We start from the raw sequence: 5,639 nt of genomic DNA on the forward strand, positions 1-5,639 counted from the left end.
CATAAAGTTTTGTTCGGCTGAAGCCGCGCTTCAGGTTTCTGCCGCCAGAGCGCTCGAGAGCGCAGTGAGACAAAATGGCGACAGGAGCTGAGAAAGCGTATGTCGTGCTTGAAATGCACTCACAACAGTCTGTCGTAACAGTGCAACGACACTTCAGGACGAAGTTCAACAAAGATCCACCAACTGCTAACTCCATTCGGCGATCGTATGCGCAGTTTAAAGCTTCTGGATGCCTCTGTAAGGGGAAATCAACGGGTCGGCCTGCAGTGAGCGAAGAAACGGTTGAACGCGTGCGGGCAAGTTTCACGCGTAGCCCGCGGAAAATTGGCTCATGCCACAACTGGAGACCGACAGCGCCGACTTCATCTTTCAACAGGATGGTGCCCCACCGCACTTCCATCATGATGTTCGGCATTTCTTAAACAGGAGATTGGAAAACAGATGGATCGGTCGTGGTGGATATGATCAGCAATTCATGTCATGGTCTCCACGCTCTCCCGACTTAACCCCATGCGATTTCTTTCTGTGGGGTTATGTGAAAGATTCAGTGTTTAAACCTCCTCTACCAAGAAACGTGCCAGAACTGCGAGCTCGCATCAACGATGCTTTCGAACTCATTGATGGGGACATGCTGCGCCGAGTGTGGGAGGAACTTGAATATCGGCTTGATGTCTGCCGAATCACTAAAGGGGCGCATATCGAACATTTGTGAATGCCTAAAAAAACTTTTTGAGTTTTATATGTGTGTGCAAAGCATTGTGAAAATATCTCAAATAATAAAGTTATTGTAGAGCTGTGAAATCGCTTCAATCATTTGTAATAACCCTGTACAAATGAAGAATTTCAATTAAAGCAGTTGTGGTGTATTTTAATTATATTACATGGATCTCATATACGAATACTTTTATTTTCTTTATTGATCACAAATATCAGAATTAGGCGAGTCACTTTAATTAACTCCTTAGGATGGATATCAGAGCAAAGGTTTCTCAGGTGAAGTCCATAAATTAGTCAAAGGAATGAAAACCGCACTGTATTCTGACGTTTCGTTCAAAGCCTTTCAGTCGATTTTGTACGCAAAGGACGCCCTGCCCGCATAGCATTGTAGGAGGGTACCGTCACGCCTTAGTAACGTAGCCAGGTAACATCGCTTCGCCGTTCTATAATCTAGCACCTCCTATGTTGTGAATTGGCAAGACAGCCAACCCACTATGAGAGGAAGCCGAAAGGCACGCGTTTTAGCTCACGCAGACTGGCGTGAGGTCTGGAACAGGTCAAGGAAATTATACTAGCAAAAAACGTACGTAGCTGCTGGAATACTTAACTTTAATCCATAATTGGTGCACATCGCTCTTGACGGTGCATGTTTTACAGCATCAATAGTAACTGGTAATGGCGCCTTGCTAGGTCGTAGCAAATGACGTAGCTGAAGGCTATGCTATCGTCTCGGCAAATGAGAGCGTATTTTGTCAGTGAAGCATCGCTAGCAAAGTCGGCTGTACAACTGGGGCGAGTGCTAGGAAGACTCTCTAGACCTGCCGTGTGGCGGCGCTCGGTCTGCCATCACTGATACTGGCGGCACGCGGGTCCGACGTATACTAACGGACCGCGGCCGATTTAAAGGCTACCACCTAGCAATTGTGGTGTCTGGCGGTGACACCACATCCTATAGGACGTGTTTGTTAGAGGATGCGAGCAAATTGCCTAAATTTGAAGAATTGATAATATATACATCCAACTGCGCCGTAATGTATGCGTGAGCGTGTGAGTGCGAGTATGTGTATGTGTATGCACGCGCGCTTTGTACGGCACGGCTGAGGGGATGTGGGAGCTGCAAGAGGCAGGAAGAGGAGGAGGAGGTGGTTACATCTCGGGCAGCAAGGCTCCCTCAGGAGCAGGTAAGGGCTCGGGCCTGCTCTCCCAGTTCACAGTCACAGTCACAGGCTCGGCGGGCTTATGGGAGGCGCTGCAGCGGGGAAGCCCCGCGAGCCACCCACTTACTTCACTGCATCTACCTGCAACAGGGAGCCGCTCGCCCTACCTGCAGCTTAAGCCGTCCTCTCACGGAATGCGAAAACGCAGGTGGAAGAGCAGCTGATGGCGTCACAGCCTGCAGTTCCACGTTCCACTGCACGGGAGAACGTCTAATGAACAGTCTGACACGTTATACAGGGTGAGTCACCTAACATTACCGCTGGATATATTTCGTAAACCACATCAAATACTGACGAATCGATTCCACAGACCGAACGTGAGGAGAGGGGCTAGTGTACTTGGTTAATACAAACCATACAAAAATGCACGGAAGTATGTTTTTTAACACAAACCTACGTTTTTTAAATGGAACCCCGTTAGTTTTGTTAGCACATCTGAACATATAAACAAATACGTAATCAGTGCCGTTTGTTGCATTGTAAAATGTTAATTACATCCGGATATATTGTAACCTAAAGTTGACGCTTGAGTACCACTCCTCCGTTGTTCGATCGTGTGTATCGGAGAGTACCGAATTACGTAGGGATCCAAAGGGAACGGTGATGGACCTTAGGTACAGAAGAGACTGGAACGGCACATTACGTCCACATCCTAACACCTTTTTATTGGTCTTTTTCACTGACGCACATGTACATTACCATGAGGGGTGAGGTACACGTACACACGTGGTTTCCGTTTTCAATTACAGAGTGGAATAGAGTGTGTCCCGACATGTCAGGCCAATAGATGTTCAATGTGGTGGCCATCATTTGCTGCACACAATTGCAATCTCTGGCGTAATGAATGTCGTACACGCCGCAGTACATCTGGTGTAATGTCGCCGCAGGCTGCCACAATACGTTGTTTCATATCCTTTGGGGTTGTAGGCACATCACGGTACACATTCTCCTTTAACGTACCCCACAGAAAGAAGTCCAGAGGTGTAAGATCAGGAGAACGGGCTGGCCAATTTATGCGTCCTCCACGTCCTATGAAACGCCCGTCGAACATCCTGTCAAGGGTCAGCCTAGTGTTAATTGCGGAATGTGCAGGTGCACCATCATGCTGATACCACATACGTCGATGCGTTTCCAGTGGGACATTTTCGAGCAACGTTGGCAGATCATCCTGTAGAAACGCGATGTATGTTGCAGCTGTTTGGGCCCCTGCAATGAAGTGAGGACCACTGAGGTGGTCGCCAATGATTCCGCACCATACATTTACAGTCCAGGTCGCTGTCGCCCTACCTGTCTGAGCCAGCGAGGATTGTCCACGGACCAGTAATGCATGTTCCGTAGATTCACTGCCCCGTGGTTTGTGAAACCCGCTTCATCGGTAAACAGGTAGAACTGCAACGCATTCTCTGTTAATGCCCATTGACAGAATTGCACTCGATGATTAAAGTCATCACCATGTAATTGCTGATGTAGCGACACATGAAACGGGTGAAACCGGTGACGATGCAGCATGCGCATGACACTACTTTGACTCAGTCCACCGGCTCTCGTAATGTCCCGTGTACCCATGTGTGGCTTCATGGCAACAGCAGCTAACACAACAACTGCACCCGCTTCTCCTGTGACGGGCCTGTTACGGACCCGTTTGCGTGCTACGACCACACCTGTTGCATACAGTTGGCGGTAGATGTTTTGCAATGTGCGGCACGTTGGATGCTCTTTGTCCGGGTACCGTTCTGCATACACCCAGCAGGCTTCAGCTGCATTTCGTCGACACTCGCCATAGATGAGTATCATCTCCGCCTTTTCAGAGTTCGAATACACCATGGTCACAGTTCCTACAACACTACACTATAACAGACGTCTGGTAACAAGGTGTACTACAATTGGACTGCGCGCGGAGACGAATGCAGAATAACAATAGCAGCAAGTGCTACATGCGGACACTGCGACAGCTAGACCAAACCACAACAGTGCACTACAGCCACACTCGTAAACACGGTCGTCATCGTAAACATGGCCCTGCAGATGCTGCTTGCCGACCGTAGCCCGTGTTTGTTACAACACGCAACTGAACGTCGGAGGTTTCAAGCGTCAACTTTAGGTTACAATATCTCCGGATGTAACTAACATTTTACAATGCAACAAACGGCACTGATTACGTATTTGTTTATATATTCTGATGTACTAACAAAACTAACGTGGTTCCATTTAAAAAAAAAACCGTATGTTGTGTTAAAAAACATACTTCCGTGCATTTTGTATGGTTTGCATTAAACAATTTCACTTGCCCCTCTCCTCACGTTCGGTCTGTGGAATCGGTTCGTCAGTATTTGATGTGGTTTACGAAATATATCCAGCGGTAACGTTAGGTGACTCACCCTGTATTTTTTTCCCGGTGGAGAGAAACGTTGCCAATGAGGTGCGACATTACGTAAATCTCTTCACAATTTTCGAATCAAGCTTTACCAAATCATGTTCCAAAATTCAGCATCGTCTGCATTTTTATCTCTGTGCTCTATTAGCAATTTTCAGACCGGTCAGTAGCTTGACCACTTCCGTCCAGAGAATGCTACTGACGACGGCAGTGTTACTGACAACCGAAGATCACATTGGTTTTAATTAGAACATCTGGGGTGGGTTAACATATCGACTGTTGAAGAGTACTGCACGAAAAATATGCCTTCTATAGATATCAAGTACGACACCTCAAATGAAAATAGGCCTCACGTCACTCGCAGTGTATACAAACAATAGATCGTAACCTCACACTTTTGCGGGAAAAGATCGTCGTCTTCCCTGCAGGGATACCCATTTGAGTTACCACGCGGAAAGCCTATTAGGAGCTTCAAGAAGTGAGGTGTCTAGGAATATACGAGTATTACTGCCTCCCACGGAAGTACTGACCGTAAAGAAACGTTTAGGCTAATTACAGGGCGCATATAGGTTTTTAAACAGCAATTCTTGCCCCAGTCCACACACAACTGATACAGGAACAAACCCTAATACGTGGTACGCGGGAAGTGCTCGGCAGACCGTGGATGTATTAGGCTGGTGCATAAGTTCACAAAGTTTTTGTTTTGCACCTTGGTGTTCTAGTTACTATGGCAATGGCCTTGCCGGAGTGGGTACACCGGTTCCCGTCAGATCACCGAAGTTAAGCGCTGTCGGGCGTGGCCGGCACTTGGATGGGTGACCATCCGGGCCATCATGTGCTGTTGCCATTTTTCGGGGTGCACTCAGCCTCGTGATGTAAATCGAAGAGCTACTCGACCGAATAGTAGCGGCTCCGGTCGAAGAAAACCATCATAACGACCGGGAGAGCGGTGTGCTGACCACATGCCCTTCCTATCTGCATCCTCACCTAAGGATGACACGGCGGTCGGATGGTCCCAATGGGCCACTTGTGGCCTGAAGACGGAGTGCTTTATTGTAATTACTAAGGGTTTATTTATCGATTATCATTTTTTATTTGTAGCTGACTGATGCCATTTGGATTTTCACTTTAGTCAGTTTGTTATTTGGAGAAAGTGAGTGGAGTTGGGAACGCTAGAAAATGTAGTGCCAAGCGAAGAAATCGGAACATTTCCGACACATTCTTTTTTAGAGATCAGTAGATGCGTGACCGTAGAGGAGGCAGCCAGAAACACTTGCGCCACGTACGGGGATAACGACGTTAGAGAAAGCATGGCAAGGGAATTTTCTTAT

General features: G+C 47.4%; 1 pseudogene; it reads left to right on the forward strand.

Annotated features, from left to right (window-relative positions):
- Positions 1 to 5,037: 5,037 nt before the first annotated feature.
- Positions 5,038 to 5,155, forward strand: LOC126105042 (5S ribosomal RNA; annotated as a pseudogene).
- Positions 5,156 to 5,639: the final 484 nt, after the last annotated feature.

The sequence above is a fragment of the Schistocerca cancellata genome, chromosome 1 (assembly GCF_023864275.1).
Source record: "Schistocerca cancellata isolate TAMUIC-IGC-003103 chromosome 1, iqSchCanc2.1, whole genome shotgun sequence".
Lineage (NCBI taxonomy): Eukaryota > Metazoa > Arthropoda > Insecta > Orthoptera > Acrididae > Schistocerca > Schistocerca cancellata.